The following is a 27,016-nucleotide window of genomic DNA, read 5'->3' on the forward strand; positions in this document are numbered from 1 at the left end:
GTCTCGGAGGCTAAACCCAAACCAAGCAGTGACCCACCCCTTTTCTCCTCCGGTTACCCCCTTGTAACCAGGAAGTACATCAACAACCATCCCCATCCCCCTGGATGGGTACAACCTAATTACCACTAAACTGACCCCCCAAACAACCAGCACACCCCTACACCAACAGCCTACCAAACCCCAGGGGAGGGTGGGTGGGAATCGCTTCCTCCTCCGCTCCACGAGTGGCCTAGCTTCCGCTCGGCTTCCCGCTGGACGCATAGGCTCCGCCCCCTGCTGGCCCCGCCTCCCGACTTCTTAAAGCGGCCCGTGCAATATATTAAAAGCGGCGACAGTGCATGCAAACGAAATGTCATGCTGTCCCTCCGCTTAGCAGCCTACGGCTGCTGCTCCGTGCCTCTCTTGACATTTGTATTGTCTGACACTTCTACCCTTCTGTACCTCCAAACCCTTCCCCCCCCATTAAACCAGACCAGACTGAGTTTGGAGTAAATGGCCAACGGCCTTGATTTATTAACCAAAATGTATAAATAACAAATATAAACTTTTATAAATAACTTTTAATAATAACACCTTGTAAACTTTCCCTTTAACACTGGAACATGGGTCCTTAGCATATCAAGGACCCTACTGGTCACTGCACCATCTATTTTACCTCTTGACCTCCAGACGGTATCCCCTGTCTCGGAGGCTAAACCCAAACCAAGCAGTGACCCACCCCTTTTCTCCTCCGGTTACCCCCTTGTAACCAGGAAGTACATCAACAACCATCCCCATCCCCCTGGATGGGTACAACCTAATTACCACTAAACTGACCCCCCAAACAACCAGCCACAGCTCGAAAGGTGGTAAAGCCTTACCCTTTCGAGCACCGCCACACGCACAGTCCCCTCTGGATCCCCTCCTGCAGGCCTAACGCCCACAAGTCCGTCCCCACCTCATTTAAATGAACCCCGTCACTTCTCAAGTATCGCCAGGTCTCACACTCCAACTCCCGATGCCTGATGGCCAACCCCCCAGTCCTGCCGAAAAACCTGCTGACCTCCTTGTTGACCTTGACCCGGGCCCTGTCCACCTTCTTGTCTGACTGCGCCCACCTCCATGACATCCTGCCCACCATATCCGACCATATCAAGACCATGCCCGGGTAGGCAGCCTTCAACCGAAGGCTGTCGCACTTAATATCCCGTATGAGGTCCCTCATGGACCTGACCCCCATGTCATTGCCCCCCACATGTAGGATCAATACGTCAGGCGGCCGGTCCAAGCGGGCAAACCTGTGGACTTCCCCCAGCACCCTGTTCCATCGCATACCAGGGACCCCAATCCATCGAACCTGGGCTTCTTGTCTGGGAATCCCAAGCTGTCTCCCGTTAGGACGAACATCAGCTCTCTTCGCTCCTCAGAACACATATGAATGGCCCAGAATCCAGACCAAAGCCACCTCCGAACCTGTAAATAAAACCCAGTAAATACATAACAACCAACAACAGATGTCCTATGCCGATGTATGTCCCCCCCCTGTCCCCCCCCCACCTGATCAGGCCTAACCCAACAGATGTGGCCGAACATACAGTCTAAACCTCCCCGATTCCCACCGTCCTATTCTCTTCACCGCCTCCGCACTCAGCCCGGCCCTAGACGCCTCCGTAGCCGCCCCTATTCGAAAAGAGTGCAACGAAAAACGGCCCCGGTCAAACCCCGCTGCCGTGACGCACTTCTGCAATATGGCATTAAACTGAAACTTGGACAAAAAGGTACCATCCGCATGCATAAAAAAGGGGCCCGCCACCCGTGGCCGGACGCCCAGGAAAGCCGCCACCGTCCCCACCGGACATATGTCCCTCTCCGCAATGGGGGCCACTTCCACCAGCACCCCACTCCCCTCCTGATCCGTCTTTGACTTGCGCAACCAAATTCTAACCCCATCCTGACCCCATTCCACGTCGCACGCCTCCAACCCCCCGACCCGATACTTGGCCGGGCAGAACAGCTCCCCTATCCGGAAAGCCCCAAAAAACATCAAAGAAAAAGCCACCCTAAAGAGACACTGTTCGTAATAGGACCCGCACACCGCCTCCACCACCTTGCATAGACCCCGAAGCATCTGAAAGGAAACCGGGCACCGCCCGTCCCTCCGTCTATGCTCCCTCCGATACCCCTTTACCGCCTGTCGCAGCCAAAACTCCTTGGTAAAATCCGGACTCCCTTCCCATTTAAACAAGAAGGCCAACCCAGCCAGCTTCCTGTCAATGGAGGCCGCCGAAACCCCCCTGTCCATATCCCTGCAAAGAAAGTAAAATACAGCTTGAGCCATGCCCGCCTCACCCGGGGCCATGCCGATCGCCGCAAGACATTCCGACCACTCCTGCCAAACCTTTGAATATGCCCTCCAAGTTGCCTTACACACCGACCGCTCAATCAACCGCGCTGCAATTCCACCGCTATGTTCCACATCCAAGCCGGGCATGCGACCCCGTGACGCTCTGCCTCCGGTGCCAGCCCCCGAAACCTGTCCCACTGAAAACGAGACAGAGCGTCAGCCAAATTGTTCTCCACTCCCGGCAGATGCACAGCATAGATGAACGCATTAACCTGCAGACAACGCAAAACCAAGTGGCGTACTAGCCTGACCACCGGCCCAGAGGCCGCCGTCAGCCGATTAACCACATGCACCACCCCCAAGTTGTCGCAATTGAAGCGTACCTTCAAATTCCGAAAAGACTCCCCCCAAATCTCCAAGGCCACCACAATGGGAAACAGTTCAAGCAACACCAGGTTCTTCAGGAGCCCGGCATCAGCCCACTCCGCAGGCCACGGTGCCGCGCACCACTGACCCTTAAAGTAAGCGCCGAAACCCGACGACCCAGCCGCGTCAGTGAACAACTCCAGATCCCAATTGCTGATGGGACCCGACATCCACAGAGCACGCCCGTTGAAGGAGGCCAAAAAGGCCTGCCACACCACAAGATCGTCCTTATGCTCCTGTTTTAGAGTCACGAAATGAGTCGGTGACCGGACCCCCGCCGTGGCCGAGGCCAACCGGCGGCTAAAAACCCGCCCCATCGGAACAATCCGACACGCGAAGTTGAGCTTGCCCAATAAAGATTGCAACCGCCGCAATTGCAGCTTGCGAACCCCAATTGTCGCCCGCACTTCCTCCTGAAAAAGCCTCCAGTTTGTCCTGCGGCAACCTGCATTCCATCCTTTCAGAGTCGATCACGATCCCTAAAAACGTAATGCAGGCCGTGGTGCTAGCGGGACCCCAAAACGGCCAGCCAAGTGTTGTAACGTCCCCAAGAGGACGGCGCAAACGTTCGAGCCGGCCGGGCCTACACACAAGAAATCATCCAAATAATGAATGACTGAGTTGATCCCCGACACGTCCCGCACGGACCACTCTAAGAAAGAACTGAACTGTTCAAACAAGGCGCAGGAAATGGAGCAACCCATGGGCAGGCAACGGTCGACGTAGAACCCCCCCCTTCCAACAGCACCCGAGAAGCCAAAAGCTATCAGGATGCACTGGCAAGAGCCGGAAAGCCGATTCGACATCCGCCTTAGCCATTAAGGCCCCCCGTCCGTACCTCCGCACCCAGGACACCGCCGCATCAAAGGACGTGTACGTCACTGCACAGTCCTCCGGCGAGATAGCGTCGTTAACCGAGCCCCCTTTCGGAAAGGACAGGTGATGAATCAAACGAAACTTGTTGGGCTCCTTCTTGGGGACTACCCCCAGCGGTGATACCACCAACCGGGGGAGGGGCAAATCCGTAAACGGGCCGGCCATGCGGCCCAATGCCACCTCTTTGCTCAACTTGTCCGTCACCACCTCCGGGTGCTCCAGCGTGGACTTCAAATTATTGGCCACTGGAGGAGGGGCAGCCAACGAACTGGGGATCCTAAAACCGACCGTAAAACCCTCCTCTAACACCCGTGCCCCCTCCCGATCTGGATATCTATTGAGGAAAGGCCGCATCCTTTCCACCCGCACCGGGGTCGTCCCTCTTCGGGACAGCATCTCCCGCGCGTCCCTTCCCTTTTTTAAAACATCTGGTGAGGGGGTGGGACCCACCGCAACCCGAGCACGAATGCTTGAAGCGGCAGGTGGGCCCGAATTTACAGGTGCCCTCCTTGAACTGCCAACAGTAACCCCAGCGCTTCTCGGTCGGCTGTCCGGGGGTAGCTGAACCTCCGACCCCGTGCTGAAAAAACGGGTTGGGAGCCCTCGCCGCCGTCATCAACTTCATCCACAGGCTGATGTCCTTGTGGTCCCAGCGAAGCGAGGGTCTGACCGCCATCCGTTGTCGGAACTGCTCGTCATACCTGAGCCATGCTACCCCACCGTACGTCCTATGCGCCTCACTGATAGCCTCCAGATACACGAACAACGCAGAGCAATGTTCCGGTGCCTTCTCCCCCACGACGCTCGCCAGAATGGCGAACGCCTGGAGCCAATTAGAAAATGTCCGCGGAATCAACCGATACCTCCGCTTCTCCTCGTCCTCCTTCTTCCGCTCCTCTGGCTTCAACCGGTCAAGATTGAACTTTTCCAGAGGAAGCAGGGTAAAGATCTCGATGTACTCACCCTTCCAGATCTTTTCCTTCACCTCCTGCTTCAAGTGCGCCCCCAAGGGTCCCTCGAAGCAAACGTACACCTCGCTCTTAGCCGCGTCCGCCAACCTGACCCGGTCCGCGCTCTGTTCCCCTGCCTTCGGCGAAACCCCGTCAGCTGCGGGAGCCGCCATGCCCGCCTGCGCTGCCCCCCCCGCTGCTGGGACCCCCAGTGCCACCGCCGGCGCGGACTCCGCGTCAGAAGAGACCGCTCCGGCGGTCGCCGAGGCGGCCGCCGGCGCCCACGCCTGGGCCGGCCCGCCCTCCAATCCCCCCTCAAATTTCTGAACCAGTGCCTTCAGGCCCGCCAACAACCCCCCTAGGCCCTCTTGCTGTCGTCCCGCTGCCGGCTCCCCGGGTTTTGACGCACCCGCCAAGCTCGCAGACCCACCCCTGGCCGCCGGCGCACCCCGACCGCCACCCTGCCCCAACAAGTCAAGCAACAGTGTAGATATGGAAAAAGAAGAGTCACACTCACCGGGCTGCCCAGGACTGGGCCCTGCAGCCGCCGCTCCGGGACCCATCGCCGACTCCGCGTCACGGACCTCACCGGCATCGGACTCCGACAGCTCGCCTTCCGATCGGTCGCTGGCCACTGCCGACTCCGGTCTGTAAGAAGGATACCCAGATGGGCCCGCTCCACCATCCGGGGTTCTGCGATGCACTTCTCTAGGGGCCCGGCCCGCCCGACCGCCCGCTCCACCCACGGCGCTAGTTGAAGGGCTCCTGCACCGCACAGCTCGCCGGCTCCTCGACCCCCGCCCCACGGCCAGGCTGCGTCCATCGTCCAGGCTGCCACCGGAAAGCCCGCCCTCACCCCTGGGACTGGGGGCCGCCACGCCGGGCCGTACCCCCACCCGCTGTCCAGCCGAACGCTGTGGACCGACCTCTCTCTCCCCCCCGGCCTGGCCCATGCATCTACGTCGAGCAGGGGGTGCTGAATCCAGGGGCGATCCCCCTTGCCTCCCAGCCACGCTCCCCAGACCCCTCCTCATGGCCCTGCTCCTGGCCGAGTACCTGCTACTCCCTTCCCCCGAGGGGGTGGAGGTCGTCGGCCCAGTCCTCCGCTGTGGATCCCGCTCGCTGCCATCCTCGTTTGCTGCAGTCGTGGGCTCCCCCCGCGGGGGCCCCACGCGGCCCGCTCCTGGACTGTACCGCTCGGGCGGCCTGGAACGCCGCGCCCGAGGTGTCACCGGCGTCCCCCCGTCCGTCGCCGACTCCCGCTCTGCCGCCAAGGCCGCCACCTGCCCCTGTAGCCATGCGGCGCCCTCCTGTGCAATAGCAGCCCTGAGCTGGGCCATCAACTCCGCGGACGCCATCTTGTGTTAACTGAGGAGCGGCGAGGGTACGTCCAATCGCTTCCTCCTCCGCTCCACGAGTGGCCTAGCTTCCGCTCGGCTTCCCGCTGGACGCATAGGCTCCGCCCCCTGCTGGCCCCGCCTCCCGACTTCTTAAAGCGGCCCGTGCAATATATTAAAAGCGGCGACAGTGCATGCAAACGAAATGTCATGCTGTCCCTCCGCTTAGCAGCCTACGGCTGCTGCTCCGTGCCTCTCTTTAAAGTGACAGTGTTCAATTTTTTACTGGACAGCGCAAAAGTCTGGTGGAGAGACTGCAAAGATGAAGCAAGGGTTTGAGCCTGCTGGAGAGTATTGCAGACTGTTTTTTTTGCTACACCAACCCCAGTTAAAGGGGAAGTGCATGTTGCCCCTGACAATGCTGGTGCAAGCAGGCCAGCTATCGATGTGCAGAAGCCTAAGTTTGAAAGGGGATGCAATTGAGGAAGCCCTGTTAAGGCTCTGAAGCAAGAGCGCTGTTTGCGGTGCAGAGAGTGGGGCCATGTTGTCTCCATGTGCCTGTTGTCTGTGTCTCCAATACAAAGTGACATAGCCATACAAAAGTCTACAACAATGTTTGGGAAGCCTGATTTGTGTGCCAGGAGTGATCAACATGCTGACCGAAAGTTGGAGATGTATGTGGTTGCCCATAGCAACAGTGGTAATTTCAAGGCTGCGGACCACCACATGAGAAGTATTGCCTGCAGAGGATTGTGGCAAGGTGAAACCACAATGCTGCCAAGAGTGCAAAATCTCTGCATTTGGGAGAGTCAAAGTACAGCTGGAAGAGTGTCATCTCCCTTAGCAACAAGAAATGGGGTCTTAACCGGAAGGAGGAGCTACAATGGAGATGTGGAGCGGCGTCCCACTAAAGATATGTGCAGAAATGTACCATGCCTGGAAAGTGGTCAACTGGGGCATGGAATTTTTTCTTTACCCAGGTTATGGAACATGCCTGGAGATGTGGTTACTGGGCAGAAGTCTCTGTCCGCAAGCCCAGATTTTTGTGCAAACATGTTTTCAGTCACCTCTGGCAACAGTGAGGAAGTACCTGTTGTGCTTGCAGAGGTTGCTAAGGAGTCCGAAGTGGCTGCTGCAGTTTCGTTCCATGGCCACCAGGGAGAGTTGGCCAGTAAAAGTGTGATAAAGGTGAGACAACATAGTCAAATGAAGCCAGAGTTACCTGCTACAGATTATGGTAAGACTGTTGCAGTTTGTGGGACTGATCCCAGTGAAGTGGCAGTATATCCAGCTAGGAGATCGGCAGAAGGTGTAAAAATGGACTTGGTGCAGTGTGCTACCCTGAGTAGTGGGGAGACACAGGTTGAAGCTCAACCTGCAGCAAGGTTAAGAACTCAAAAAGACTGGACTCTGTGTGTGTCTGGTGTAATCCACCAGAGTGCTGGAAGTGGTAACCTAGGGGTGACCAATACAGTTTGTGTGCCAGGTTCCCTAGTGACTGGTGCTACAGAGATGCCCAGGGAAACCTACCAGGAGCCCGCAGTGGTGAGGCACGTGGTTTCCCAGGACAACTGTGAAGCCGCCCTAATGGCCAAAATAATGCCTTTGGAGAGGAAGGGTGGTGCGTTGAGCGGTACACGGGGTGCTGAGTGTACTGACCAAAAACAGCCTGTTAAAGCTTATAACACTGCTATGTCTATGAATGCTGATGGTAAAGGTATTGCTGATAAATGTACTTATTCTGATTTTGTTCAAAAGTAATGAGGAAAGAGGGATGTCTCCCTTGGCAACTAGACGCAGAGCCACAGGGTTGTCCATGGAAGTCTCAGGGGCTCTCCGTGCGTTTGAGCCAGAGATTTTCCAGGACAGCACTGAATTTGCTCTGGGGGAACAGACTGGGTCTACACCATGCAGTGATAGTTTGTGTGAGCAGTCTGTTTACCATATGTGTAACCCAGTTGGTAAGGGGTTAAGTCCACTGGCCAAAGCTGAAGGTACACAGCTGAGTGTGCTTGCACCCCAGAAGCAAGGTGGTGATGGTGTATTGCAGCCTGCCTTGTTTGATGAAGCATTAGCAAAGAATAAAAGCATGTTGTCAAAATGTGATTTATATAGAACTGACAAAGGTACTGATTGTGCTGCAGAATCCCAGGTGCCTCCTAAAGCAGATGACGGGGTACTGCTGAGCCCTCATTATGGAAGCACAATGGATTGGGACAGTTGGGCCAAACAATTACTAGCCATGTTAGACAAGGCTATGTTGGGCGACGGGTGTGAATGCAACAACTGCTATGCCAGACAGGGAGTTTGCAGAGCGACCAATGGTGGAGGGTGCGTTGGTCACTGCAAGGGATGTTTCCCTCCAGTCGGAAGGACCAGATCAGGGCGCATGCATGGCAGATGTGGTGCTCACAACCCAGCTGCTAAATGTCAAGTGTCAAGGTGACACGGTAATAGATTTTGACTTGCAGAGGCTTGTTGGTGAGTTAGAGGGGATGAATGGGAGACCTGCATCTAACAGTGTTCCAGAGGAGCATCAGATTGTGATGGAGGCCCCCTTAAATGTCGTGGCCCCTCACGCTGAAGTGAATGAGCCCCTCTATGTCGTTGATAAGGGAAAGGTCCCCAAAAATGTTTTGCATGTTGATGTGGAGTGTGTATAATTTTACAGATATGCTAGTGGAACTGATGAAAGCACATTCCTTGTATACCTGGGTGCCTCTGTTACAGTCAGATGTGGTAATGTTGCATGGTACCAAAGGGTGGAGCCAGGTAATGCAAGCTGTGCTGGGTAACATTTATCACCAGTGGAACTGGGTGGTATGGTGCTTAATAGTCTGGAAAGTGATCTCACCGTTCCCTGTGAGAGTGCTTCTGGATACGATTCAGTACGGAAGGCGCTCTAGGGGGCTGCTGGAGACATCAAAGGTCTCTCCGCCTGATGCAGTGATAGACATGTCTGCTGGTGCAGTCCGAGGGGCGGCTGAACAGGGTATAGTAAATGGTGTGGATACTGCCTCACCCGCTAGACCTCGTAAAAAGTAAGGGCCAGATATGGACACGGCAAAAACAGAGATTCTGTCTGTCACCTGCAGAGAGGTACAAGTAAGGGTACCCGGAGAAGCTCTCAAATATAGTATGGAGAGGGACAAAAATTGTGACATGAAAAAGTGTGAGCTGGCAAAGATTGGTACTGCTGGAAATGGGTCATGCATTGTTCAATGTCAATTGTTAGGACAATTGCCTACAGAGATTTGGACAACAGGTGAAGTGAAGCCTTGTGAAGATCTCATAGGGCAGTGATGGCGAACCTTGGCACCCCAGATGTTTTGGAACTACATTTCCCATGATGCTCAACTACACTGCAGAGTGCAGGAGCATCATGGGAAATGTAGTTCCAAAACATCTGGGGTGCCAAGGTTCGTCATCACTGCCATAGGGGATAGCTGCTCACCTGTGTGTTCTCCCTACGTGGGCCTGGCCCTAACAAATCCCGAGCAAGAAAGAACTGACGGTATTGGTAATTGGAGAAATGGTGGTGTATTGCTGAATGTTAGTGTAAATAATGGCCTTGATATGAACATGAATATTTTCTTGGAAAATGGTCATTATACACAGATGTTGAGCTCTGAGGAGTTGGCGGTCAAGGGTAAAGGCAAAGGAGTTGGTAAACCCAAGAGACCTGTTGTGATGGGGAAAACGGGTAGCAGTGAGGGAAAAGGTAGTTTCTCATCAGCTGTAGTGTCTGAAGCAGGTTCCCTACAGAATCTGGAAACTGAGTTGAAAGGAAGTAGCAGGAAAGGCAGTGGGCCACCAGAAAATAAATGTGGAACCCCAAGGACAGAGGAAGTAGGCTGAGGATACAGAACTGTAGGACCCAGTTGCGATCCAGGGTAGGGCGTGCCTGGAAGCGCACACGAAAAAAGGGTTGGGCCTATGTGGCTGATGGCCAGTACAGAGGTATCCCAACTGCTATGGTGGGTGCAGGTTTTTCTCCCTCCGGGTCGAAACAAGGGGGGGGATATGTGGTAGTGTGGTACCTCACCAGTATATGGACCCAGCATTTTCAGCCAGGCGGGTTGAGGGGCTCCAGGGAGCTTGCAACATTGGGAGGAAACTGACTTTTTCTGTTTCCTCATTGTTTACTAAAATCTGTTTTGGGATCTGGAGCCCAGGGATTTCGGAGTGATCCGGGTGGGATGAAATCCCCAGTCCTAGGTCCAGATTTTGGGATTCACCAGCACACTGACTGGTCAGGTGTGTGTTGGACTATTTCTAGACACCTGACCATGGTTCTGGGCTCCACCCTCCTGAGGAATCCAGGCAAGCAAAAGAGAAGCGTGCATGGTGTAGTCAGAGGGCCCAAAGCTGTGGGATGAGCAGTAAGGAATATTAAAAGAGGTACAGTCCTTGTACGTGATCTCTGTTATGGTACAGTCCTTGTACGTGATCTCTGTTATATGGCCAAGAGGGCTGAAGGGTAAAGCCTAAATGGCAGTACTGCTGACCATAGAGCCAGGTGGTTGGTATTTTTTCATTTACTACTGCTGTGAAATTGAAACCCCTGCGTGGGAATTATTGATGGACATTTTCTTTTATTAGTAAAAGTGGGTCATAAAGCCCTGAAATTGAGTTTCTGGCGTGGATTGGTCTCGCTAGTGGGTGCTACACTTGACTTGTACAACCCCCAATATTACACTCTAAACATGTAACCTGTAAAAAAAAAAAAATGTAAAGCATCTCTTAGTACGCAACAAAAAAAATCGTGCTAACGTTAGTGTTTTTTTTTTTTTTTTTCATTTTTAATCAATGAAACCGTTTCTTTCCAAAAAAAAGTTTGCAAAATTTCTGCGCAAATATCATGTAACATAAAAAGTTGCAAAGACCACCATTTTATTCCATAGGGTGATATATATATATATATATATATATATATATATATATATATATATATATATAATTACACTTGAGGGTTCTGAGTCATTTTCTAGCATAAAAAATGATGATTTTTACATGTAGGAGAGAAGTCTCAGAATGGTCCTGGGTGACAAGGGGTTAATTATCATAAGTAATATACAAATAATTATTCTAAGCACTGTGAGTTCATCCTCTAAGTCTGCTGCAGAGTGTTCCAGCTTGTATTTAAACTGGCCGCTCTGTATGTAGCTTCTGACAGGCTGTGCAAGCAGCCCTATATCTCCGGAACCATGGATAATAGCAGCCCCATATTTTAACAAGTGCTGGGGTGGGTCTTTAGCTTTTTTTTTTTTTTGGGCCTATCTTGAGAAAGGGGCCTGGAGCTGCAGCTCCAATAGCCCCTATGTTAATCCGGCCCTGAGTCCCATGTCTGAGGTAAAAGTTTGTTTGTGGAATGTCCTGAATTCTAAGTTTAAAACAGCGTTGTAAACTGCATGTCCTGTGCCTCCAGGAAACTCATTTCATGGGTTCTAACATTATGGCCCTCAAAAAACATTGGGTGGCCAATAACTACCAATCTACCTATTCTAACTATGCCTAGGGGGTTGCAGTCCTAATCCATAAGGGGTTACCTTTTGTGTGTCACCAAGTTATCCTTGACCCTAAGGGGCAGTATGTCATCTTACATGTGTCAGTGCATGGAATCCCCCTCATTTTGGTCACAGTCTATCTCCCTCCTCTGGTCACGGCTGCAGTGTTCTCTGAACTCTGTGTCCATTTTGCCACCTTACCTAATTGCCCTATGCTTAACCTTGGGGATTTTAACTCGGTCTTGCAACCTGATTTAGATGAAACCTCTACAGTCTGAGTTCAAGTTGTTTCGTGCGTGGTGCAATACTTATGGATATGTGGATCTGTGGCGCTGGAAATATCCCAGTGCCAGAGGGTACTTCTGCTAGTCTAGGTCCTATGCAGCCCTTTCCAGAATTGACTATGCCCTGGCCACTGGGGGATTTTTTTATCCCATGTCCGGTCCATAGCGTATCTGTCCTGGACGGATTCTGATCACTCTATGATACAGGTGGGTTTGACTGTGGGCCACAGGCCATCGTTCCGGACCTGGAGACTCAGCCCTCTCTTGATCTCCACACCACAGATTTCTGAGGCCATTCCAACTGACATGCCCAACTATTGGTCCCTCAATGTGGACTCTGCTGCTGGAGGCCCTGTCTGGGACGCCTTTAAGGCTGTGATCAGGGGTTCATATATCTCACAAATTAAGCTCTACAGATCTGCCGGGCGGGTGACGCAGGAAGCGCTCCAAAAATAATTGGAGGAGGCTTGCGCCCACCATACGGGTGCCCCCTCCTCTGAGACTTGGGGTATGCTGACAGATGCCCATAGGGCGTTACAGTTCACATGGTAGATTTGACCAGGAAACAGCAGCTATACCTCTCTGCTCACATTCATGAGCATGGGGGAAAAAATGGTAGGCTCCTTGCCTATCTTGCCCATGCGGACTTTCAGGATGGCTCGATTGCTACAATTCTGCTCTGACTAGGGATGAGCCGAGCACCCCTCAGTTTGGTTCGCAGCAGAACATGCGAACAGGCAAAAAGTTTGTTGGAACGCGCAAACACTGTTAAAGTCTATGGGACACGAACATGAAAAATCAAAAGTGTTAATTTCAAAGGTTAATATGCAAGTCATTGTCATAAAAAGTGTTTGGGGACCTGAGTCCTGCTCCAGGGGACGTGCATCAATGCAAAAAAAGCCATTTTTTTTTTCAGGAGCAGTGATTTTAGTAATGCGTAAAGTGAAATAATAAAAGTTAAATATCCCTTTACATTTTGTACCTGGGGGGTGTCTATAGTATGCCTGTAAAGTGGTGCATTTTTCCCATGTTTAGAACAGTCCCTGCACAAAATGAAATTTCTAACAGAAAAAAAGTAATTTAAAACTTGTCGGGTCCTGGCAATACTGTACAGATAAAAGTCATTGAAAAAAACGGCATGGGTTCCCCCCCCCAGTCCATTACCAGGCCCTTTGGGTCTGGTGTGAATATTAAGGAGAACCCTGAACCAAAATGTAAAAAAGCTTTTTGCGTGGGGGTTTCCCCGAATTCCATACCAGGCCCTTCAGGTCTGGTGTGGATTTTAAGGGGAACCCTGTGCCAAAATAAAAAAAAGGCGTGGGGTCCGCCAAAAAATCCATACCAGACCCTTATCTGAGCACCAAACCTGGCATGCTGCAGGAAAAGAGGGAGGGACGAGAGAGTGCCCCCCTCCTGAACCGTAGCAGGCCACATGCCCTCAACATGGGGAGCATGTCCCCATGTTGATGGGGAGCAGGGCCTCATCCCCACAACCCTTGCCCGGTGGTTGTGGGGTTATGCAGGTGGGGGCTTATTGGAATTTGGAAGCCCCCTTTAACAAGGGGACCCCCAGATCCCGCCCCCCCCTGTGTGAAATGGTAATGGGGTACAAATGTACCCCTACCATTTCACAAAATAAAGTGTCAAAATGGCAAAACAGTCAATAGCCGGTTTTTTGACAATTCCTTTATTAATAATGTCTTCTTCTTTCCCCTGCTTCTTCCATTTTCTTCTGGTCTTCCTTTGGTTTTCTCCTTCTTCCATCTTCTTCTTCCCCCCGCTTCTTGCTCCATCTTCCTCTGGCTTCTTCTCCCCCGCTTCGTCCTCCTGTGGGAGGCTCCCGTAGTGTGACGCTTCTGTGCTTGTGATAGTTCTTATATAACTGTGGGTGGGGCTACCCGGTGACTCCATCCCCTCTGATGCCACCGGGACTTCCCTATGGCTTTGCCATGGCATCAGAGGGGGCAGAGGAAATGGAGCAAGAAGCGGGGGAAGAAGATGGAGGAAGAAGGAGCAAGAAGCGGGGGAAGAAGAAGATGGAGGAAGAAGGAGAAAACCAAAGGAAGACCATAAGAAGATGGAGGAAGATGGAGGAAGTTGGAGGAAGAAGCAGGGGAAAGAAGACATTATTAATAAAGCAATTTTCAAAAAAACGGCTATTGTGTTTTTTTACCATTTTGACACTTTATTTTGTGAAATGGTAGGGGTACATTTGTACCCCATTACCATTTCACATGGGGGAGACTGGGATCTGGGGGTCTCCTTGTTAAAGGGGTCTTCCAGATTCCGATACGCCCCTTGCCCACATACCCCCACAACCACCAGGCAAGGGTTGTGGGGATGAGGCCCTTGTCCCCATCAACATGGGGACATCCTCCCCATGTTGAGGACATGTGGCCTGGTATGGTTCAGGAGGGGGGCTCTCTCACCCCCCTCTTTTCCTGCAGCCTGCCAGGTTGTGTGCTTGGATAAGGGTCTGGTATGGATTTTTTGGGGGGACCCCCACGCCATTTTTTTTAAATATCCATACCAGACCTGAAGGGCCTGGTATGGAATTTGGGGGGGACCCCCATGCAATTTTTTTTTTTACATTTTGGTTCGGAGTTCCCCTTAATATTCATACCAGATCCAAAGGGCCTGGTAATGGACTGGGGGGGGACCCATGCCGTTTTCAATGACATTTATCTGTATTGCCGGGAACCAACAATTCATTATATCCGCGAGTAGTTTTAAATTATTGCCAGGACCCGACAAGTTTTTAAATTACTTTTTTTCTTTTAGAAATGGCATTTTGTGCAGGGACTGTTCTAAACACGGGAAAAATGCATCACTTTACAGGCGTTCTATAGACACCCCCCAGGTACGAAATTTAAAGGAATATTTCACCTTTATTGTTTCACTTTACGCATTATTAAAATCACTGCTCCTGAGAAAACGGCAATTTTTAAAACTTTTTTTTTGCATTGATACATGTCCCCTGGGTCAGAACCCAGGTCCCCAAACACTTTTTATGACAATACCATGCATATAAGCCTTTAAAATTAGCACTTTTGATTTCTCCCATAAGCTTTTTAGCCCCTGTACACACGGTCGGACATTCTGCCAACCAAATCCGTTTGGATTTTGTCCGACGGATTGTGTCCGAAACTGTTGCATGCACACGGTCGGACCAAGTTGTCGGAAAATCCGATCGTTCAGAACGTGATGACGTTATTTTGTTACGACGGGACTACGTTCACGCTAGTAGCCAATGGCTTTGGTGTAGGAATTTGATCTGAGCATGCGTGGCACTTTGTCCGATCAAAATTCTCTACACATGATCGGAGTATGTCCGATCGGACCAGTTTGTTGGAAAATATTTCCAACAAGTTGGAAAATTGGGTCCGACGGATATTCAGACGGAAACAGTCCGATGCATACCACACACAGTCGGATCATCCGACAAAACGGTCCGATAGGACACATTCCGTCGGAATCTCCGACCGTGTGTACAAGGGCTAAAGGGTGTTCCGCGGCTTTCGAATTTGCTGCGAACATCTCAAATTGTTAGCTATTTGGTGAACAGGCGAACACCACTTACGTTTTGACTTGAAAATTGGGCTCATCACTACATCTGACGCACTGACTATTAACCAAACCTTTGCAGATTTCTATTGCACATTATACAAGGGTACAGCTTTCCCTTCAGAAACAGACTTTCTAGGCTTCTTTGAATCCCTTGACCTCCTGGCACTTAGTAGCTCCCTGCAATCTCTTCTAGAGAAACCTATTGCACTGGAGGGGGTCACTACGGCCATATGCCTATTATCCTCCAATAAAACTCTACGCCTAGATGGCCTTCCCTCAGAGTGGTAGCAGACACACATAGAGGAACTGGCTCCCAGGCTCCTCAAGACATTCCAAGACTCCCTTAATTTGAGGAAACTTCCTGACTCTATGAATGAAGCACTCATTGCTGTTATATCCAAACCTGGTAAGGATAGGCTTCAATGTGGGTCCTACTGTCCCATTTCACTCCTGAACAATGATGCCAAAATTCTAGCAAAGATACTCGCCCTTAGACTTCAGACGGTCATTTTATCCCTCATATCGCCGGACCAAATCAGTTTTATGCTTGGCAGGAGCACATTTGATAACATTTGTAGATTGTACTTGCATGTCCATGATGCAGCACGCACAAAACGTTGTGGCTTAGTCCTCTCCCTGGACATGTTGAAAGCCTTTGACACTGTGAGCTGGCTCTTCTGTAGGAAGCTATGACACGGATGGGTTTTGGTCCATATTTTATCCAGTGGACTCGATTATTAGAGATGGCCTTGCGGTTCGCCCGGAGGTCGGTTCGCGGCAAACTTTGCTTGATTGCAATTCGCCAAACCGGTGGACTTCTGGTGCTGTTCGTGGCGGACATATTCGTTTACATTGTGAAGAACTTTGACCCATGACACATCCATCATGGGGTACAGGACAGCCAATTGAGACATTTCAGCACGTGGACATACCCCCTACCTTTTAAATAGACCTGATCTGGTGGCCATTTTACATTCTGTCTTTTGTCAGGGAAAGGACACTGTGTGGAGTAGGGACAGTCAGTCTGTAATCACTAATAGCTATTACTATTTGGTCCACAAAAGTCCTTTTAAGGGCTGGTATAGGTGTACAGTATATAGGGTTGTAATACACTTAGAATATTATTTCTTTCAAATATAGAAAGCATATGATAGTGTACTGCAGTGCTGCTGACCGATTCTGCAGCTCTCGTTTCTTAGTGTAGGGACAGTTTGGTGTTTGGATCAGGGACAGTCTGCAATTCACTAGCTACTAGCTAGATACTATTAGGTCCACAAAGGTCCTTTTAAGGACTGGTATAGGCATACAGTATATAGGGTTGTAATACACGTATAACCGGTTCCCGACCGGCGCACGCCGATGTACGTCGGCAGAATGGCACGGGCAGGCATATTGGTGTACAGGTACGTCCAATCTTTAATGCCGCCCTGCCATCTCGAGCGCGCCGCCGGCCTTGATCGCCGCAGGCATACCCGCGATGGTCTCATGGGGCGGCTGAACGGAGAAATGCCGTTGTAAACAGCATTTCCCCATTCTGCCTAGCAACTAGTGATGCTGATCTCTGCTCCATGTGATTGGAGCAGAGATCAGTGATCACTAAATGAAAGCCCAGCCCCCCACAGCTAGTAACACACCCCTAGGAACACTTAACCCCTATGCTGCCACCCACTGGTTGACCCCTTCACTGCTAGTGTCATTTACACAAAAATCACTGCATTTATATAGCAGCGATTGCTGTATAAATGACAATGGTCCCAAAAATGTGTCAAAAATGTCCGATGTGTTCGCCATAATGTCGCAGTCACAATAAAAATCGCTGATTGCCGCCATTACTAGTAAAAAAAAATTATTAATAAAAATGCCATAAAACTATCTCCTATTTTGTAAATGCTATAACTTTTGCGCAAACCAATCATTCGCTTATTGCGATTTATTTATTTATTTTCTACCAAAAATATGTAGAAGAATACATATCGGCCTAAACTGAGGGAAAAAAATGTTTTTTTATATATTTTTGGGGATATTTATTATAACAAAAAGTAAAAAATAATGCGTTTTTTTTTTTTTCAAAATTGTCGTTCTATTTTTGTTTTATAGCGCAAAAAATAAAAACCGCAGAGGTGATCAAATACCACCAAAAGAAAGCTCTATTTGTGAGAAAAAAAGGACGTCAATTTTGTTTGGGAGCCACGTCGCATGACCGCAATTGTCAGTTAAAGCAACGCAGTGCCGAATCACAAAGTGGTCTGGTCTTTGACCAGAAAAATGGTCCGGGGCTGAAGTGGTTAATCTACTTTCTTTCAAATATAGAAAGCATATTATAGTGCATTTCCACTGTGCAGCATTGTGACTGCTAAGCGGTTCTGTAGCGATACTACAAAGAGTGACGAACGCAATTTAAAAAAGTATTATAACTGGTGCTGCTGTCAGTGCTCTCTGTCGCGGCGCTGTTGTCAGTGCTCTCTGTCGCGGCGCTGTTGTCAGTGCTCTCTGTCGCGGCGCTGTTGTCAGTGCTCTCTGTCGCGGCGCTGGCGTCAGTGCTCTCTGTCGCGGCGCTGGCGTCAGTGAGGAAGATAGCAGCGGAGAAGCCAATCAGCAGGCAATGCTAGCACCATGGCTGAGGATCAGCACTGGACTGGCACCACCGGACCACTGCAGTGGAGCCCTGCATAGGTGGGGGTAAGGGCCGGGCAGAGGGAGGGGTCAGGGGATCAAGCACAGGTTGGGACACTGGCACAAGACTGCGCTGCCCTGACTGTGGCACTGATCATCTCCTGCACCCCCTTCATAGCCTGGCCTGACCTTGCCTCTCCTCCATGGCCTTAATGCGCTCCCGAATTGACAAAATTTCACAGATAAAAAAAGAATGCTTGTCGTTGTCGATCCCAGATTCACTTAATACTTCTGGTATGTCAGTGTCCATGTTGTGGGACTATGTGTGCACAGCTAGAAAGTATTTTGTGGCTGAAAATATAACCTGGAGGTTTTAAAGGTTCGCCTGCCATTAAAGTGAATGGGGTCCGCCGCAAACCTTGTGGTTCGAACATTTGGGCGCGTTCGCGAAACGTCTCGTCAGAAGTTCCTCCATCTCCATTGATTATTATACACAGACCGAGGGCCAGAGTCAGCATGAATAAAGATATCTCAGAACTAGGGATGAGCCGAACGCCCCCCCAGTTCGGTTCGCACCAGAACCTTCGAACGGACCGCAAATGTGCGCAAACTTTAGAACCCCCTTAAAGTCTATGGGACTCGAATGTTCAAAAGTGCTAATTTTAAAGGCTAATATGCAAGTTATTGTCCTAAAAAGGGTTTTGGGACCCGGCTCTTGCCCCAGGGGACATGTATCAATGCAAAAAAAAGTTTTAAAAATTTACTTTGTTTGAAAGCACTGATTTTAATGACGCTTAAAGTAAAAAAAAAGTGAAATTTTCCTTTTAAATATCGTGCCTGTGGGGTGTCTATAGTATGCCTGTGAAGTGGCACGTGTTTCCCGTGTTTAGAACAGTCCCTGCACAAAATGACATTTCTAACGGAAAAACAGTCATTTAACACTGCTTGTGGTTTTAATGTAATGTCTGGTTCCGGCAATACGGATGAAAATCATTGAGAAAAATGGCATAGGTAGCCCCCTGCCCATTACCAGCCCCTTTGGGTCTTGTACGCATATTCAGGGGAACCCCGTACCCAAATAAAAAAAAAAGGAAAGGTTTGGGGCCCCCAGGCCCTATATACTCAGAACAGCAGTATACAGGCGGTGCAAACAAGACAGGGACTGTGTAGGTTTGTTGTGTTAAGTAGAATCTGTTTGTAATTTTCAACTGGTACATTTTAAAGCGTAGCTCCAGGCAAAAAATCTAGTTTTAAGCTTTTTGGAAAACATACCCCTGTATATAATTTTTTTTTTTTTTTTTTTTGCCATCCGTCTTTTTTCATCTCATTTCCTGTTGTATCCTTCCGTTTGCAAGTAGGAGGCATTTGTAAGTTGGATGTTTTGAAAGTAGGGTCTGCCCTATATGCTCTGCAGAAATTTGGGCCTAAGGTGTTGGTGTTGCCACAACACTGTAAGCCCTCAAAGTGACTCTTGGTGGGCGCTGGAACGCCCTGCTGTGAACTATATCAAGAATTGTAATTACATGCCATTGTTGAACAGTGGTAGAAAAATTGGGCCTTTGGTGGTGGTGCTGGTGCCACAACACTGTAAGTCCTCAGTTACTCTCGGTGGGCGCTGGAACGGGCCCTGCTGTGAAATATTATATCAAGAATTGTAATTGCATGCACCTGTTAAACAGGGGCTGAAAAATTGGGCCTTAGGCACTGGTGCCACAACACTGCAACACCTCACAGAAACTCTAGTTGGAGAGCAGGAATAAGCCCTGCTGCAACGTATTGCATCAAATATTGTAATTACATGCCCCTGAACAGGGGCTGAAAAATTGGGCCTTAGCCACTGGTGTTGGTGCCATGACACTGCAACCACTCACAAATATTGTAGTTCAGCGCAGCAACGAACCCTCCTGCAAAATATTGCATCAAAAATTGTAATTACATGCCCCTGTTAAACAGGGGCTGAAAAATTGGGCCTTAGGCACTGTTGCTGGTGCCATGACACTGCAACCTCTCCCAGATACTCTAGTTGGAGTGCAGGAATGAGCCCTTCTGCAAATTCTTAGCCACTGGTGGCGGCGCCCAGAATCGAAAATGTTCTTCCAAGCTATGAGGAGGAAGAGGATAGTCAGTCAACATAACAGGACAGTCACTCAGCACCAGCATAGGCAGTCTTGAAGGGATGTGACATTTCAAAAAAATTATTCAGTTACATCAGCTTCAGGTGCTTGCTGGTGCTAGCTGGTGCTAGCTGGTTGTGATCCAAGACTGATTCATCTTTATGAAGGTCAGTCTATCAACCGAGTCGGTGGACAGGCGCACCCTTTAATTGGTTACAAGGCCTCCAGCAGCACTGAATGTGTGTTCCGAAAGAACGCTGGATGCAGGACAGTAGCTCAATTGCATACTGTACAAGCTCTGGCCAGTGATCCATCCTCAAGACCCAGTAACCCAGAGGATTTTCGGTGGGAAAGGTGTCCAAGTCTGACCTTGCCCCTAGGTATTCCTGCACCATGTAACTCAGACGCTGGCGATTGTTGCTGGAACCGATCATACCTTGGGGCTGCAGACTAAAAAATTGTCTGAATGCATCGGTCAGACGGCCACCTTCTCCACCGCTCCTTCTGTGACTGACCAAGCCCTCCTTCTGTAACTGACCGTTGTCCAGGGATTTGGAACCTCACAGTCTCTGGGAACGCGTTGCACAGACCTTTCTCTAAGGCCTCCCAGAGATGTCTCATCCTCTACGCCCCCTGCAACAGCAAGATAAAGTCCGAAACCTTACCCTTGTACCGTGGATCAAGGAGAGTTGCCAGCCAGTAATGATCCCTCTCCTTGATCTGCTGAATACAAGGATCCATCCACAGGCTTTGCAGGATCAGGGAGGCTATGCAGCGTAGGTTAGCTCAGGCATTTGGTCCGGAATCCTCTGGGTTACGAAGGACGATATAATCTGCAGCCACGTACAAGTCCACGGGTTTCTTGGGACTGTAAATCATCCCTAAAAGACTGCTGGTGCTGAGTGCCAGGCTCCACCTCCATGCTGACACAATCATCCTCCTCCTCGTCCTCTTCCTGTGTGATCGGCGGGACAGCAGGAACACTGTCTGGATAAAGGGGGCCTTGAGAGGCAAGGAAGTCCTCCTCTTCCTGCCTCTGTTCTGCCTCAAGTGCCCTGTCCATTATTCCACACAGCGTGTGCTCCAACATGTGGACAAGAGGTAGTGTCACTGATGCATGCACTGTCACTGCTCGCCATCCTCGTGGCCTCTTCAAATGATGACAGGACAGTGCATGTATCCCTGATCATGGCCCACTGGCGTGGGGGAAAAAAAGAGCTCCCCTGACCCTGTCCTGGTGCCGTAGTCGCACAGGTACTCATGCATGTGCAGCCGCTGCAGCATGGCCAACATGAGTTCCACCTGGTGGGCATGTCACAGATAAGGCGGTTCTTGGGCAGGTTCAACTCCTTTTTGGAGCTCAGCCAGCCGAGCACTGGCATTATATGACTGGCGTAAATGAACACAGACTTTCCTGGCCTGCCTCAGGACATCCTGTAAGCCCGGGTACCTGTCCAAGAACCGCTGCATCACCAAGTTAAGCACGTGAGCCAGACAGGGCACATGGTTCAGTTGTCCCTGTCTGAGGCCGGAAAGGAGATTGGTGCCGTTGTCGCAAACCACCATTCCTGGCTTAAGATGGCGTGGCGTCAACCACCTCTCAGCCTGCCCCTGCAGAGCTGACAGAATATCTGCCCCAGTGTGGCTCCTGTCCCCCAAGCACACCAGCGCAAGCACGGCATGGCATCTTTTTGTACTTGCGTAGCCCCTTGAACGCCTACGGAGCACCGCTGGTTCAGAGGAAAAAGCACAGGAAGAGGCCATGGAGGAAGAAGAGGAGGAGGGGGTGGGGGAGAGAGGTGTGTCACAACCAGTAGTAGCATTTTGGAGGCGTGGTGGCGGAACAACATCCAACACTACTGCACCTTGTCCTGCATCCTTCCCAGCTGCCAGAAGAGTGACCCAAATGCGCCGTGAAAGATAGACAACGTCCCTGTCCTTGCCTGCTGGACCATGAGTCAGCAGTAATATGCACCTTACCGCTGACCGCCCTGTCCAGCAAGGCATGGACATTGCCTTCCCCATGCCGGTAGAGAGCCGGAATCGCTTTCCGTAAGAAAAAGTGGCGTTTGGCAACCTACCACTGAGGAACTGCACATTGCACAAACTCACTGAAAGGGGCCAAGTCTACCACCTGAAAAGGCAGCAGTTGAAGTGCTAGCAATTTAGCCAAGATAGCATTCAACTGCTGGGCATGTGGATGGCTGGGAGTGAACTTCTTTTGACGGTCCAGCAGCTGGGCCAGGGAAATTTGCCTGCTACAATCGGACGTGGGTGTACTGTTAGCAGAGTGCCCGCAAGTACTTGGCGGTGACGCACCTAATTCTACACCTTCATTCCTCTCAGTGCAGGTTTCAGAGAGGACTGAAGGTATAGTGGGGTTGGAGATCCCAGCTGATGAGGTGCAATGACGGGTCCGCTTTGTTCTTTGGTGTGGGTCTTTAAGGTACGCTTGCCAATGAACTGCATGGCAGGTCAACATATGTCTGGTCAAGCATGCCCAAGCGGCTGATGTTTTAGCCAAGCGAGATATGCTTGAGACATGTTGCAAATAGCAGCGGTGCGATCTGATGCACCCATCTCAAAAAAGGTCCACACCAAAGAACTTTTGTAATAACACGCAGAGGCAGCGCCCTGCACAGGCGGAGCTCTGCGGTGTGATTCAGTCGGTGTGCTGCCCCTAAGCTGGCCCCCGGAGGGCATCCTGCCTTGTTGGAGATGTGCCGCCTCCTCCTCCTCTCTCTCCTACCAGGCACCCACGTAGAGTCAGTGACCTCATCATCCCCTCCCTCCTCATCACTGGAGCAAACCTGGCAGTATGCTGCAGCTGGTGGAACATGACTGCCAGATTGCTGTCCTTCTTGAGCATCCCCTCTCTGGGCTCACGCTACTGCGTTCCTCTAGCTGGGTATCATCATCGGTCTTCAAAACGCTGGGCATCCTCCTGGAGCTTGTACCCAACACTGTGCTCAAACAGTTCGAGGGACTCCTCAGGAGGATACTGTGGGTTTAGGGAAGGAGTGACTGATGCCATTGAGACGAGGGAAGAGGCCGCATTGGCAGCTGCTTTGCCAGTACCCTGAGCTTGGGTGAGAGGATGAGGAGGGCTTGGTCATCCACTCTACGAAGTCTTCGGCATGTTGCGGCTCAACACGTCCAGCTGCCGAAAATAAGGACAAGCGTGTCCCATGGCCATGTGCTGATGAGGATGCACCGCGTCCACGACCAGCACTGTTGCCTCTAGGCACAGAGCCTGCTTGCCTTCCTTTATTAATGGAAAATATGGCAATACAGCGCTGTCTAATCTGTTCCTCCAATAAATAAAATCTTAAAGGAAACCATATGTGAAAGAAAAAGCAGCAACTTGATGTGAGATACCCACAAAATAACATAAACTAAAAAGAAAAGTTGCGCTATAAATTCCTGTAATGAAAAGCTTATACAGTTGACCCATATGGTATATACCAAAATTAATTTAGATGAGTAGGAGCAAAAGCTACTACAATTAGGTGATAGTGAAACAGCTCCAAACAATTCAATTCGGTGCAATGATAAACCAAAATTGTATATAAAAAAAAAAACACCAATGTCCAAATTGCAATATATAATCCGCATTCCAAAAGAGGTTAAACAGTCCAAATCAGTCTCTCAGAACCTTCCAAAGTGCCCCCGGAAGACATAATTTTTGATGAAACAGCGTAGGGAGGAGCGGCATGCTGACGTCACCATGAATCCACGCTAGTCCCGGAAGCGACGAGCAACGATTGAATAGCCGGCCAGCTAAAACATTTAAAACTACACGCTTTTTATATACGGGAGAAATGTAAGTGTGATACGGTTGTTTTATATTTATTAAAGAAGTTTACAGTATTACACTATGGCAGTTCTTCTGTTTTATCATATGGAAAATGAGCAATAATCCACAAGGTGTATGTATTGGAGGACTCCATTACCTTCCAAAGTGAATCGGAGGATAGTGATCTTGTCAATCTGACATGGAGACCCTGGCAGGGGAAAGCCACAGGCATGATTAGATCCCTATATACAAGGGATCTGAATAGCTGGTAAGCGGCAGTACTTTTGTTTGGTGGAGGATCCTTTCACTATACTAAGGCACATCTTCTTGGGTGACATGTGTAATATCACTTTGGAAGGTTCTGAGAGACTGATTTGGACTGTTTGCCCTCTTTTATTGGCTCGTGACTGTCTGCCTCTCCTTGTTGGCCTTCCAGACATACGAATGGCCTGCAGGGAGATGAGAACACCAGCAATTGGTGTAGCTTTAGGTGCACACTGTGCAGGGGGCACAATACACCGACTGTAACTGCTGCAGCTGCCTGTGGTATAGCACCAGAACAACACCAGTAATTGGGGTAGCTTCAGGTAAACACTGTGCTGGGGGCACAATACACCGACTGCAACTGCTGCAGCTGCCTGTGGTATAGGACTAGAACAACAAGAGCAATTGGGGGTAGCTTCAGGTGTATACTGTGCAGGGGGCACAACACACTGACTGTAACTGATGCAGCTGCCTGTGGTATAGGACCAGAACAACACAAGCAATTGGTGTAGCTTCAGGTGTATTCTGTGCAGGGGGGACAATACACCAACTGTAACTGCTGCAGCTGCCTGTGGTATAGGAACAGAACAACACCAGCAATTGGGGTAGCTTCAGAAGTACACTGTGCAGGGGGCACAATACACCAACTGTAACTGCGCTAGGTTCACAAGAAATGTAGACACTGTCCCTGCCTATCCTTCTCTCTATGAACGCCGCAACACACTACACAGGGCCGCCATGTAGGCGGCCTTATATAGTGTGGGGCGTGTACTAAACCCCCTGAGCTATAATTGGCTACAGGCATTCTGCCTGTGGCCAATTATGGCTCTCTTCGCTGCCAATCAGTCAGCAATGCTCTGTGATGCCACAGTGCATTGTGGGCCGTGAGCGCCACACGAATATGGCACGAACAGCCCACAAAGTTCTGGCTTCTCCGAACGGGCGAACACCGAGCTCATCCCTACTCGGGACCATTTTCTTTGAAGAGGGGTACCAGGCAGGGATGCCCTCTCTCTCCACTTCTGTTCGCATTGGCCATTGAGCCACTGGCCCTAGCGGTGCGGCAGACATCTGAGATTGGTGCATCCGATCTGGCCCGCTGGAAGAGAAGATCCTTGTATACTTGGATGGTAGGGAGAGCTCATTTACTAAATTGTTGCAGGTTGTGGATGAGTTTGGTGCAGTCTCAGGGCTTCAGGTGGGTTGGGGAAAGTCTCAGGCTGTTCTTATTGGCCCCTCTCTCTCTTGTTGAATATTTGCAGAGGTCGCATATCCAATTAACGCCAAATACTTGGGTATTCAGATACATGCCGACCTCTCTAAATATGAAGAACTTAATGTCGCTCCTATAGTTCAACAGATGGTGGATAAATTCCGTACCTGGTTGTCATTGCCCCTTAATCTAATTGGTCGTATAAATATATTTAAAATTATTTTTTCACCAAAATTCCTCTAATGCTTTCGAGCTTCCCGTTTTTTTTTTTCACTTAGCCCCTGTACACACGGTCAGACATTTCGACAACCAAATCCGTCGGATTTTGTCCGAAACTGTTGCATACACGCGATCAGACAAAGTTGTCGAAAAATCCGATCTTTCAGAACGTGATGATGTAATTTTTACGATGGGACTACTTTCAGGCTAGTAGCCAATAGCTTTGATGTAGGAATTTGATCTGAGCATGCGTGGCACTTTGTCCGATCGAAATTCTCTACACATGATCGGAGTATGTCCTATCGGACCAGTTGGTCGGAAAATATTTCCAACATGTTGTAAAATTTGGTCCGACGGAAACAGTCCGATGCATACCACACACAGTCGGATTATCCGACAACACGGTCCGATAGGACACATTCCGACGGATTCTCCGACCGTGTGTACAAGGGCTAAGAGGTTTTTTGCAAAAAAAGACTCTGCCCTTTCCTCCTTTATCTGGAACGGTTGCCAACCTTGTATAGCCAGGTCCTCCCTACAAGCGGCAAAGGCCGTGGGTGGCCTGGCTTGCCTGAACTTAAGGCAATATTTCTCACCTCCCAGCTCACCTATGTCCATGGCTGACTGCACTCTGGCCCTCAGACTCCCGCAACAGCCTTCCTATTGGCCCTATTCGAACCTCGTACCTCATTACAGGATGAAATGCATAGATCAAGGAGATCTGGAGGCTAGAGATTCTCCCCTGTTGAGGTTTGCTTCTTGGAGTGAGAGGGGAAAAATATTGACACAGTCCTCACTTGGTGTCCCACCTCAGACTTCCCTATGGTGGAATCCAAATCTTCCTGAGCTCTTTGTCCACCCGTACTCCATGTGGTGGGCCCGATTTGGAATTACACACCTCTCCCATGTAGTTGAGGAGAATACCCTTTTGAAGCACTCATGTGGCCTGGGCAACAAATTCTTCTTCAGATATTACATGCCCTTCGGACACAGTTTGGGTCATTGACCATAGAGCTCATGGAATCTTCTATTGAGGACCTCCTGATGTTCCCAGAAATTTCCAAGCTGGTGACGACCTTTTATGGATGTCTTTAGGGGATGGGAGTGGATCGCTTTCAGAATTCTCATTGCAAATGGCTGTTGTCTATGCCTGATCTTTCTGAAGAAGATTGGGAAGAGGCAACAGAGATATGTTTTCAGCATATAATTAGCACTGCTGGTACAGTTTAAGTTTATACATAATTTACACTACACACCAGCTAGGATGGGTCTGGACCGAGATATTGCATGTGCTAAATGTAACACAATTGCTGCTGACTTCTTTCATATGTTCTGGACATGCTCTGGACTCTCAACCTTCTGGAAGGATTTGTTTGCTTTTTTCAATCACAAACTGCACCTACCGATACCTCATACTCCAGAAGTTGGACTTTTAGGGATTCTGAATGACCCTGTTCCTCGCACTCATGCCAGGACTCTGTTACGTATATTGTTGTTTTATGCACGTAAAACCATTTTACTACACTG

The sequence above is a fragment of the Lithobates pipiens genome, unplaced genomic scaffold, assembly GCF_037356315.1.
Source record: "Lithobates pipiens isolate NorthernLeopardFrog02 unplaced genomic scaffold, aLitPip1_a1.2 Scaffold_1, whole genome shotgun sequence".
NCBI lineage: Eukaryota > Metazoa > Chordata > Amphibia > Anura > Ranidae > Lithobates > Lithobates pipiens.